Source organism: Oryzias latipes, chromosome 13, assembly GCF_002234675.1.
Source record: "Oryzias latipes chromosome 13, ASM223467v1".
NCBI lineage: Eukaryota > Metazoa > Chordata > Actinopteri > Beloniformes > Adrianichthyidae > Oryzias > Oryzias latipes.
The window spans coordinates 13,284,793-13,298,102 of record NC_019871.2 but is presented as its reverse complement, the minus strand read 5'-3'; the positions used below and the strand labels follow the sequence as shown (position 1 = coordinate 13,298,102).

The following is a 13,310-nucleotide window of genomic DNA, read 5'->3' as shown; positions in this document are numbered from 1 at the left end:
TAAACTGAAATGCAAACCAACGATTAACCAAAATAAAAAGAAAAGGAAAAAGATGTTCAAGAAAGAAGCATCATAGACATTGACTCCTGCCTTCCTTGATTCATATATATTCCTGGAGGGGAGACCTGGCTCCATTTCCTCCTACTCTGTTCATGGTTCCCCCTTTTTAATCCACTCACTCACATCATCATACGAACCGCAGTAAGTTACCGTCCACGAGCAGATGAGAGGGAAAATCCAATCTGTTAAAAAGCCACAACTCAACAACACCGCCAGACGGCCATCCTCCAGAACCTGACCCAAATCTCTCAGCGCAGGCTGCAGCTGCACTGGCACACAGCAGGAACTCAGGCTTTTGTATTCTGAGGAAACAAATGAGGTCTGTATGTGTGCTTTATTTTCAACGTGATCATCAATGTAGTTTATAGGATAAAAGCTCTATGCAAAGGATTTGAATTAAAGAAGGACTAAGCCATCTTGACGATGGTCAGAAATCAGTCCTTCACGCAGGGAGAGTGTTATACTAGCATAATATTAAAGTAGAAGTAACAAGCTTTGAAGAGCTAATCGAACGTTTCATGGTGTCGATACTGCGGCAAATGTGTCACTTTTCCTTATCTCTTCACTCTTGCTTGTTCTCTATTCTAATTTCTTCTTCACTCTTTAGATATCCTGTGTGGGTAAACAGGTTTTATTTGTTTCCACATCATCTCCCGCTCTCTGAGGCCTCACTGTCTTTGAACAGATAAAAGTGCTGCTGCTCTTTGACAGGACACACTCGGCTGCGTCTTCCGAAGGAGCGCAGAAAGTTAGTGAGCGGAGGCTGGAAAAGGGAGAAGGCTGACACGGAGGTACAAAAGTTCAGCGTGCGCGTGCAGCCTTTGATCAGCAAAGCACCTGTCTGCATCCCAGAGGGCCACCGCAGTTCACGGGGTCAGCCGTGCATTGAGCTGCCAATCATCTCTGGTTTATATGAAATATTATGGCTGCAGGTTTTTTTTCTACAGATGCGACTGCTGCCACATGCCCGTGTGATAAAAAAAAAACTAAACAAAAAAAAACTTTCATCCACTTGTGTTAAGGAAAATAACAAAACAAAATGTCACTGTAAGGGCAGAAATTTCAATCCAGGCATCTACTGTCAGCTGTGATGGAAATCCTTAACATCTATGTCTCTTTAATCTCTTAAGATTAAAGGCAACATGACAGCAGTTGGACCCAGCTGATATATTTTTACTGGCAAAATTACTCTCATTGGCTGTTTGCAGCGAATAAAAAGGGAATTGTACCTTATACTAATTGTAATTAGACCTCACTAATACACAAGACTCAGTAACAGTTAAGAGTAACCTGATGTTCAGTTTAGATTAACACAGTTAGGTTAATACATGTGCACTAATCTATTAGAATGTTCAAAGACCTGCTCTGATCATCTTTTGATCTATTGTAAAAGTTGTTTTTTAATTATGTGCAGCACGGCAGGAGTTCACCAGAAATTTACCTCTGAGTTGTGGGTGGGACCGTTGGCGTGGAGATAGCCTCCTTATGTACAAGCTTTTTACAACTGTATTTTTTGTCTGCTCCTGATTCACAACAAGTTGAATTAAAAAAATACTCCGAAAAGCAATTTTAGGATTCCTTTACTAACACTGTAAACCCGAATAGTCCAATGAGCTCAAAAGTTTTATAATCACTGAACTCAAAAGTAACAAACAAGTTGAGTCAGCTTAAAACCTATAAGCCGATTCAACTTTTGCCACAGTTATATCTTTATTGGACTGAAACATTTTGAGTAAATGAAACCTTGGAGTCAAAACTTATGAGTAATGAGACGTGATGACGTCATAACGTACGCCCATGAACGTGAACTCAGCCACAGAAGTCTTCAAGATGGCGGAGGTCTGATGCGAGTGTCAGCTGGCCCAAGTTGATACACATACGTCTAGGTAAGTCGTATTATTTTATTTTTTATTATATTTTATGACTTTCGCCTCTGTATTATATATTTGTTGCTTCTTTTGATGTTCCTTCTAGTATATCCTTTGTATTCATGACGTGCTCCACGAGTTTGTATGTATCTTCGAATAATATTTGTTCTGAATTAAACAATTATGTATGTTTTGCAGTATCATGTCATCAGAGAATTATTGCTTGTGGTTAAAAGAAGTTGTTGGGGCAAAGTTTCAAGTTTTACGTTTACCGAGTTGGTTGGCGCACATTTTAAATTATCTAACCGTTACTAGCTAACCGTTACTACTAGCTAACCGCTAGCTAGCTCTGGCAGAGCGGCTGCCACAGCCACATATACGACTCGGTGGGAATTGCCTTTTTTTTCTACTACTTTTTACCACAGGCTCTGTGATTTGGCAATCGTTATGTTTTTCTGTAACTTGTATTTCACGTAGTAACCTAATAAATGCAAATGTGGGCTAAGCTAGCTGCCTTACGCTAACTTGTTCTCGTATCTTATTTTTAGTGAACCGGCGGTGCGTTTGAAAAATAAGAGCGGAGGTAAGTTTGGATTGTAGTTAACATGGCTGCAATATTTAAGACACGGGCAGCTCTCAGTCCAATGAATCCTCCTGGAGAACATTTGACCTTATTGACAAATTAAATTAATTATGAATAAGTAAAAATGTCCAACCTACCTTAAGTTAATGTTATGTAGCAGTTATAACTTTGTCCTGAATTGGGCTCGAGTTAAAGTACTAAATGTATTATATAGTTTGTTTAAGACTCAAAAAACGGTATTTTGGCCCCTGGTTTGGTTGTGATTTGTGTTTCACAATGTCAAATATTTTAATATAACAGTTTTGTCTCTTCCTAAAACATCCATAAAATATTAATATGCATCCTAGATTACATATTGTGGACAGAGTATTGAGGCTATTGTAAAATGCAGCAGTTTTTCCAAGCTACCAGTAGCTTGAAAAAGCTTTAAATTGTGTTTAACATTTTAATTTTTTTTTTTTTTTTGTAGATGTGAGCTGAGTTTCATCGCATCACAAATGTCAACCTGCGAAAACCGTTTTATTTTGACCTGGACAGACAGACGCCACGGATGCTGATCTTTTTGAGACAGAAGGCAGCACGAACCGGAAGGCTCTATGCGACATTCTGCACCTCTATGATAAACAGGTGAGGTATAACTGCATGGCATGATCAACATTATGCATTAGTATAGCTAAAAGAAGGGGCTGACTTGGATCGGTTCATATTAATCACTGAGCGTTTCTAATTCAGTGAATGACTGTAAATGTTTACTTCACTGGAGAAAAAAACATCAACGTTGATCCCAATGCATTTGTAAATATGAATTTAATGTCATCTTATGTTTGGTGTATTTTTGAAATAACTGTACAATTTTAAGATAATTAAAAAGACTAAATGAACTGATCTGAGCCAGACCAAAGGGTGCAGTCATTTGAAATATGTTTGCCATATTAATTTGTATTTGTTTCTGTTCAGCAAGAACAGACTGCTGATGTTAATGGTACTCCTGTCCTGTACTGGCTTCCCATATACAAACGTGAGGAGGACCCACAGTTCTTCAAAGTTTGGAATGTAAGTATTTTATGATGGATAATGTTTTATTCACTAAATAGTACCAGTGACAGTGTGCTGGTTAATACTCCAGCTGTGTGGGTAATATAACTTAACCAGAAAGTCATGCCAAAGCAATGTTATGTGGCAAAGCACATGGTCTCCTAAAATATTGCACTCCAGCTCATCTGTGCTCCTGTACCTGACCGTGGACCTCGCCTCTGACTCGTCTGGGGCCCACAGCCGTCCCCTATTTCATCTGGATGACGCCAATCTGCTGGACTTTAAAAATGCAGTTGTTGAACTAGAAAATGTAATTCTTCTCTAAGAGTTCTGGAACATCGCCTGTCCGTCCTGGGGGAGGAGTCTTTGTTTTATTTATTTTTTTAAAGGAGTTTTCCTTACTGTGTAAGAGGGATCTAATGGCAGGGATGCCCAGTTTAGTTTAGTCTGTTTAGTTTAGCCAATACCTAATGTATTATGATTTCATGTTCTTGTACAATTGCCGGTATGAAGCCCATGGAGACGACTTTTGTTGTGACATAGGACTATATAAATAAAATTGAACTGAATCTTTGCTCTTAAGTTGCATTGGCAAGAAGGGGATTCTTTCCAGCAGGTTGTGTCATTGTTATGGAGATGTTCTGAGCTGTAGTTGAAAAACTGCCCCATAACAGAGACACAACCTGGTGGAGAGTTACGAGTGCTAACTGTGAGAGCATGACATCAGGAAAGAGTTCCAGAGGGTGAATAGTAGGTAAGCAGCTGGGTCGGATGGAATTCCTGGACGTGTCCTGAAAGGTGCTGACCATCCAGCACAAGCTGAGAGTTATGTTGGTGAAACTGGTTAGGTGGAGGGAGGGGTGGCGTTTGGGTGGATAAATGTGATCCTGTTTTCAGATTGTCATGTTACAAAAGCTTTTGTTTATTTTTTTGTGTACAGTGCCTTATGGAATCATGATGATTCTTACATATAGTCTTATTTTGATTTCATTTGATTTTGTATTATATAAGCTCTGTTCTTCCAGATCCTTTTCAATCAATAAATCAATCTCTACATGACTTTAGTTAAAGATCACTGTATTGAATTAAGCAAATGTGATTTAAGTGACGTTTTTGTTTTATTTTCTGTCTTTTTAATCAATGCATTTTATCATTTCTGTAATAAGTTTGATAAATATGTGTAAATTCTTTATTGCTTTGACTACAATGCTTGAAATCATTAATTTAAATCAACTTTAATAATTTTCCTGATGTGTAATTTCTGACCTTCTCTTAAAATGTCAATTTCAGGTTGTAGTTTTTGCATAAAGTTTTCTTCCCTCAAACGATCAATTCTTTCTTTAATACTACACTGTATTTTTTCCTTTGCAGATTAAAGCGTCACCAGAGCCAGACATCAGCAGCTCCTCTGTTGGCATTCTGACCGTCAGCAACAACAATACAAGTTCAGTGCATTTCTGTCCGCTCAGTACAGCAGTTGTGTTGGAAGATGAGCTTGTGGTAGGCGACATTCCCAAATGGGTATTTTTTTGAGCGCTAATGTTTGTAGGGAAAGGGCAGCCTAAGAAAATACAGTTTTATGTGGGAAAAGTGTAAAAAAAAAGGCTAATAAACAATTTTTGCTTTTCTTGAAATGTAAGAATGCTCTTTTTTATAAAGTTGTATAAGGAAATGGTGTAAAAAAGATTAGTGCTCATTTTTTGCTTTTCTTGAAGACTGATTTTTTTTTTTTTTTTTTTTATGGCTTGTGCACTTTTTCTTAACACAAATTGTACAGTGTTTTACATTTTCTAGTACCACAAGTTGTTCAAATGTACTTGTGGAAGGTGGTTTAAAAATAAACTTGCAATTACAATTCTGCCTCAGTATTTCTTTTGTAACAATGGTCCTGACTAAGAAGGATAAAAAAAGATTAGTTTTGACTTCAAATGATTAATTTTGAGTTGAGATATATTAAAGTTTTTTAGTTCATTGACTAATGTATTAAGGTTCAATAAAAACAAAATATTCTAGTTTAGTAAAGTAAGAATCTTTAAGTTAGTTAAATAAAAAGTTATTGTTTACTTTTAGTTAAATTGTTTTATTTTATTCAACTCAAAGATTTTAAGTTCAAATAACTTATACTTTTTAAGTAAGTCAACTTAAAAATTATTATGTAATCTGTTTCCTCAAAAATTTTGAGTTCACTGAACTTATTCGGGTTTACAGTGTATATTATCATATATGTCGTCCATTATGAGGAAAAATGCTACAAGAACATGTTAAAAACAACAAAAATATATATTTTTTTCAGAACAGCCAAAGAAATTTTTTTCTTAATTAGCCAAAATAAGATGCAACTGTTTGCTTTGTTTTGTTTTTCATTTGCCTGTTTTGGAGTCATACAGCAGCTTAACATGCAAGCTCACAGTTGGATTGCCCATAGATGGGAAATAGGAAATGAATGATAAAGTAATCCTGACACTGATCTGCAGTCCATTTGGAATATGTTTCAAACCCATTATCATTCAGTCAAATAAAACGGAGGATTTGGCGGCAAAAAGAGAAAACCAAGAGATGAAGACTTTAAAAAATGAAACTTAGTGGGTGAGAATAGAAAAGCAAAGCGAAAGGTGTAGGAAGAGAAGGAGGATGAGAGAGGGGGCCTGGAGAAGTAGGGAGTGGGATGTAGAAGAGTGCAATTTATAATGGTTCCCTTTCTCTGGGAGTGAACTCGGGAGTAAATGGCAGCGTGAAATATTCAGAAAGGGACCAGGAACAAAAACATTGGCTCTCGGTGACGTAACACAGCTGCAATGCTGGAACATTGCCCACAAAAGTCTCCTCCATGGATGCGCATCAAGCTTTGATATTCACCTCCAAAGTAATGAAACAACGAGACAAGTTTCCTTGGGAACAAATTCCAAAAATATCTTATTTGTTGCTTCTCATTAGCATCTTTGATGCATTTGTGATGCAAATTGTGAATCTTGATTTAATATTTCAAACAAAGACTCAGACTGAGCATGCATATGCATGGCGACTAAGGAAAAAGAGTATAAGTTGCAAAGGAAAAATAAAGAAACCTCAAACCTTTTTCGTGACGCCTCACCCTGTCCACACTTCCTGTTTCACCCCTCCCGTTTGCCCCTCTCTTTGCAAAACTCAAGGCTCTCTCTTTTCTCAAGGAACCTTTAATTAAACTCCACCTGCCTGCCTCTCATCTCTGTAACCCTCTCAAGGTCACCCTTTCAATCACTTCCCCCTATCAAGTCAAATGTTGTTCTATCACACAGCTGTCCAAGTGGATGCTGCCTCCAATATGTCCCCAGGATAGAGACATGTGTGTCTCTGTTTTCAGGTGGGCGTGTACGTGTATGTGTATGAAAGGCTGCTACCGTTATAGATGACTTCATTTAGGGGCACTATTAACCGAGCATGTCCCTAGGCTGTTGGCCTTTCATATAAAGTCTCCCTGAAGAGACAACAAACAGAGAGAATGGAACAAGAAAGCACCGGAAAGATGAGGAGGAAAGTGTGAGATAAGTGTTTGTGTACAATTTAAAAGTCAGATTTGATAGCTGTGCTCGGAATAATGGCCCTTTTCTTCAACGAAAAAAAAAGAGTGTGCTGTAAAAAAGTCTCCAGACTCTGGAATGCAGGGCTGTTGCAGAATATGCGATCAGGATCAGGACTTACAAATGCATGCACTACTCTGCCACATAACCTTGTAGGTGCAAATTCACAGAGCATCTGTCTGGGGCACATTTATGAGTTTGAATGAGACTGGATGGGAATACTGTTCATATTGCGGCATTATTCTTAGTGGCTGCATGACCCAGTAGCCCTTTTTTTGTCAGTTTACTTGAATGAGTAATGATATTCATAATACCACACAGAAGTCGAGCGACTATTAATCACACAATGAATAAGGGGCAAATAAAAGAATGAAACGTCATAAAATGGCTCATCTGCCTTTCTCATTCTGATATGTAAACAATTTAAGAAAGCCGTCTGAATGCCTTTGCTTTAAATAGATTGACAACACAACACAAGATTTCACTCTTTTGTTAAAAGACATATTCTTTTGGATAATTGGAAAATAATAATAATTTATTAGCACTTGTAAATAATGCTGTCATGAATATAAGAACACTGTGTGAAATCTTAGACCCCTACATGCATCTTTACAGGTAAAATACAGTTAAGAAGTTACACTCTTGGGATAATCAAAATACCATGATCCACTTTTTGTTTTTGTTTGTACTAAATTTGAAGATTGAACATAAAAATACAATTACACATCTAACAATTCAACCAAATAGGCAAAAAAGGTTTCAGAAAACAGGCTGTAAATATCATTGATGTGGTACATTTGGATTATTTAGCAGTGAAATTGTACTGTCTTGCTTGTGTAATGTTACGTTCACACTGGCCTTGGCAACGCACGTTCATGCGACTACTCCAATAAAAAACTGTATGTAAACATGCATAAACATGTGTTTTGGGCTTCCACATTCAAAACTCTTGCATTCATGCATCACTACGACAACCATTTTTAGCCTGTATGTCCAAAACGTTGAGAGCGTCGAAAGTTAAACCAGTTCAACTTTGACTTATCAGGGACCCAGATTTGGTAGTGACGTATGAGTAGGGGTTCTTTTCAAAATATGGAAGTGCCAACTCTTTGAAAATTAATCATGGAGGACAAATTAGCAGCTGCAGTTTGTGCCTGGACAGAATCATATGTCACCAAGTCTTTCAGATATCAGAATAGAGCTGTAAAAGAAAAAGCCAGGAGCAAGACTGGTGAGATTTGCAGCGCTTCAACATTTTGCACCAAGCCTCTTCCAACTGTCAGCACATAGACTAGTGTCGAGAAGTGACAGTCCAGTGTGAACACAAGATACTAAAAGACATTCTGAACGTGGGCTCTTGAACATGCCTCACATTCCTGGTGTATCCGTAGCATAATGAGCTCCCTAGCCTTTATTTGGTAAATTGCATTCAATTCCAAATAATTTTGTTCATGAAAAAGCTAGAGCCTGAAAGTAAGTAAGTATAAATAAAGTTTGATTTGATCTGTTTCAGTTGTGCAGAAGTCAGCATTGCAGGTTTCATATTTTTGAAAGCAAATCCTAAACACAAGCAAGAAAATGACCTATGCTGCAATATTTCTTTCATATGTGACAAAGAAACTGTTAAACTAATTAGCAATATGAAAAGGAGAAAACTGACCAAATGTTTTGTGAGCCACAAAAAATACCTGAAAGCCACTGAAAACTTTTAAAAGATTGAATTATACTGCACAATTCCAATAAACATTGGAAATAAGTCATCAAACAAAGAATTTATGTCTTGCTTTGGATGTTAAACTTAAAAAAACAATTGTTAAATACACTTAGGTTAGCAAATATTTAAACATTAAAAGGGACTACCATGTTTGCCAAGTAGAATGTACACTAGGTTGGATTTATGAAAGCAAAGTGGAAATATTTTTACATTTGAAATGACATTTTTTTAAATTGTGCTCTGCTGTACCATTGATACACATATTTTTTGAGCAACAATGTTCATTGTTTAAAACTTTTTCAACAAAATGAAGGTAAACTGGACTCCACATTCATGCAATCAATCCAACACAAAAAAACATGGATTGGATTTATCTGCGCTTTTCATGACACTCAAAGCGCTTACATTGTGTCCATTATTCATTCACTCCTCATTCATACTTGGTGACGGTAAGCTACGGTTGTAGCCACAGCTGCCCTGGGGCAGACTGACAGAGGCGTGGCTGCCATTTCGCGCCTACGGCCCCTCTGACCATCACCAAGAACATTCATGCACATTCACACACCACTGGAGGCAAGGAGGGTGAAGTGTCTTGCCCAAGGACACAACGACATTTTGGCTGGTGGGAGCGGGGATCGAACCGCCAACCCTTCGGTCATTGGACGACCCGCTCAACCACCTGAGCCACTGTCGCCCCAACAAATAAAGAAGCAGTAAAGGCATGTCATGATATCTGTTTAAAACATCGTGGATTCTTTTTTACTCAATATCTCTTAATAGAGACTGAGATCTGCTGGTCCTAATCAAGCGTGATCCTTACAGATCCATCTGGACATGAAAAACAAACAGACATATTAAATTAGATGGACCTAGAAAGGCAATTAAACCAGTGATACATAGATTCTAGCAGAAAGATAATAAACCATTGCTACTTTTTCAACAACACAGAACCTGAGTCTTTATTAGTCTCTCTGAAACTCATTAGAAGGTTTTGGAGCTTTGACATCTTAACTCACAATAGTTGTTTCTCCTTCTGTCAAACAGCACACAGCACTTTGAAATTGTCTTTACTGAAGACATATTTGTTATTTTTAATAGAATCCCTTTCTTACAGACTTAAACTAGTCTCCTGAGCCTATTCGGATGGGCTCTGAACTAGTTCTGCCTACTTGATGAGTAGTTATGTTGTATATTTACTCATGTGCCAATTAATGGTTGGAGCTAAAAGATCAGCTTGTTTTTACAAGCACCAGTCTTCATAGTCTTTTATAAAGCTTAGAGCCTGCAATGGTTTGATTCACAGCCCACTTTTTGAGCTTCAGAGACAGTTTATTTAACACCGTGCCTCTTTTAAAAAAAATGTATGTACAGAACTGCATCTTGCAGATCTCCTGCAGCGATCAAGGCCACTCGTGTTCAGCTTGTCAGACAGGCAGATTGAAGTCATATGGGGAGCACTGTACAAAGGTCTGGAGAAGAGAAACACAGAGAAACAATTGCTGTCAGTTTGCCTATGCTGATGGAGGAGCACTGAGGGGAGCAAAAGTCATTAACCTTGTCAAAAACTAGGTAATTGTATAAATGTACTTATATTTAGGACAATCATAATTCTAATGCCAGCAGGGTAAAAAAAATCGGTTTAGGACTGTGAGGTCTCATGTTGTGCAACACTCAGAATAAGATATGATTAGTAATTTTGACAACTTATTGAGTGAGGAGGTAAAAATAAGTTGCATTTGTCTGACAGGTGCAACTACTACATAAGTAAAAACTTTAAAATGACCACCTAAGGTGTTGGGGTATTTCATAACAAGCTAATTTTTTGTCAATTTTTCATCTTCTGACAAATTTAAGTGGAGTCCTGCTCATGTTGATGATCCTGCAGATTATCTCTGCATGATTTTCTAAAGTGCACTTCAGGTGGACACTCATTTTAGAAGATAAACTTGTTTTTAAGCAGTTTGAATAAAATGAACAAAATTCCTTATTTAATGCAATTTTCAATGCTTGTTTTACACTCACTTTTAAACATTTATTGTGACTTTAAAGGCCTTAGCTGATGGAATCTGCTTGTATGCAGTTTTTATCGTCTCTGTCACACTAAGATACTCCACACATTGCATGAAAAATCGGTTAAAGCTGTGATTTCTTTGGAATTGTCATGCGTGTAAAAGCCTTTGATAACTATTACAACTCTGCAATTCTTCTGTTGCAGTGTCTGAGTCCTAGCTCACAGCATCCATGTCTTTTATGTTTATCCTGCTCCAACAGGTCAATTAGGTCTTTGCAGAGATTAATGACACTGTCTATCAGGTGTGTTGAAGCAGGGTAACAGAAAACAAGGTACATGGTGACCCCCTGAGACCATAATTAAAAAAACTCTCTTCAAAAGTATTTATAGTATTGGAGTCTTCAAAATGTACATGCATGTCTGCATACTAAACACCTGTACTGTTTTACAGATTTGGGTGCAATTCAACCACTGCATCACAAACATTAATCATCTTCTTATAGTGTTGTACCTTGATCACACTAAATGCTCCAGCAAAGGCAGGAGGCCCGGCACCCCACATGCCAGAGCTCGGGCTAGGCAGCGTAGCAACCCGGCCGATCCAGGCATCCAAGAGCCCCACCGTCAGACAAAGACCCAGGAGCACCCACCCTCTCGCGCAACCCTAGAGGCAGGCCAGGGCAACCCATGGTCAGCCCAAACTGCACACCCGTGCAACCTGCCCGCAACCCCACCGAGGACAAAATGTTTTTTTCAATTCACAAAAGTGTCAACCGTTAGAAATTTGATCATGGAAGACAGAATAGTAATTGTAGTTTGTGCCTGGCTGGTATTACATAACACCAAGTCAGTCATATATATGAACAGAGCAGTGAAAGAAACAGCCTAAAAAAGATTTGTTAGATTTTCACCACTTCAACCTTTCACAACAAACCTCTTTCAACTGTAGGTGGTGGAGAGCGCTCAGTAGAAAAAGAAAAAGAAGAAGCCTATTGGGAACATCATGGGCTATTTGGGCTTTGAAGAACCAGCATTTAGCGCCTACATTACCACTCATCTCACCCAGCTTACTGCTGATGGGGAATTCAGGTATTCATGGCCTGCCTTCTTCCGAGGTGTGGCTAAAAAGCTAAACAACTAGATGATATGTGAGCAAATGCAAATGTCAATGATCCAGCGATTTATCAGAATGGTTGGTGAATTTCCTATTCCGTGTTGCGGCTCAGAGGTGGAGGCATTGGTTAGTGGTTTATTGTTTGTGTGTGATAGGTGTGAATGCAACCGTAGTCTCTTGGGCAAAGATGTCAAAACAGAACTGTACATTGGATACAGAAACTGTCTTAGCCCCTCACCTTGGCTGAGAGAGGGTTTCTTCATTTTGACATAGATGCTTCCTTGACTCCTCTTTCAAACCATCTGTCCTCTCTATCCAGAATGTAAAATTAAAGGAGCCCCCACTGTCCTTCAGGTGCAGGTGAACAGCTGGGTCCTGCCCTGATGTTCTGGCTCTTCCGTGCTGTGCATAAGGCTGTTTACCTAACCCAAGACACAGATCAAATCTCTCCTCAATGTACTGGATTGCAAAGTCCATATTGCTATGCTTCTCCCTGTGTGTTTTTTCCTTTGCATGGACCAGCTTTTTGTCTTAGAGTATTGCTGAGTTTGAAATGAACAAGACTGTTGTGTGTGTTGAAGTTCCCTCTGAGTTTCTCAGGCACACCTGTCTTTCTTGACGCTGTCCTTATTTCCTGGGCTCAGTCCATCAGTGTCTGTTTTTTCTGCCTTTAACCAAAGTCCAGCTGAGACATCCGGACTTCTTTAGGACAGTGTCCATGCTTTTGAGTTTGCAGGAGGGATTTCTTCCTGCTACTATTATGTTCTTTTTACTCCCCAGCTTATCTTATCGTGAGTGGTGGAAGTCAAACTGAGATGAGCAGTCAAACATCTTTCAGATCAACTTTTAAAAGTAAAAATGCTCTGGATAACAAAATCATGTGACTCTTTTTAAATATGAGAAGATTGAGGGACTTTTGTTGTTAATGGTAAATTAATCTCAAATCAGCTGAAGTGGAAAACACCAAAGAAAAAATAGATATATAGTCTAAAGGTTAAAGACTAGGCTACCTTTTAAATCGCGATTTTTTTATGTATTGTTTTACGAGGGGGTGAATTTTACCCAGGAGCAACTTGTATATGATTTAAAAAAAATAAATACTGGCTCATATAGCTGTTTAATTTGCCACTAACAACCGGTTTCCCTTTAGCAGTTGTTTCCCGCTAACAAATGCTAGAAGGCACTGTAGGTGTGTGTATCAGTTTTTGTAACAGACAGCTTTATGATTTCTTTCTTATATGCCTCAAGACGTTAATATTCCTTTAGTTTTGTTTTTTAACCTCCTTGGACCATATTAAACTAGGTCACAGAGTCACAGAAGTACGGTTGAAACTAAGTGCCATCATTCATCCGAAGCTCAACCACTAG

General features: G+C 38.3%; 1 protein-coding gene and 1 long non-coding RNA gene across 3 annotated transcripts in view; one reads left to right on the top strand and one right to left on the bottom strand.

The window, feature by feature from the left end:
• Positions 1 to 13,310, bottom strand: part of LOC101173401 (schwannomin-interacting protein 1) — a 246,977-nt gene that overhangs the window by 100,103 nt on the left and 133,564 nt on the right. The window lies entirely within an intron of this gene.
• Positions 1,641 to 5,149, top strand: LOC105358669. The gene is made up of 4 exons (XR_002874445.1): positions 1,641 to 2,511; positions 2,981 to 3,138; positions 3,469 to 3,564; positions 4,918 to 5,149. It is a non-coding gene; the product is annotated as an uncharacterized LOC105358669 (long non-coding RNA).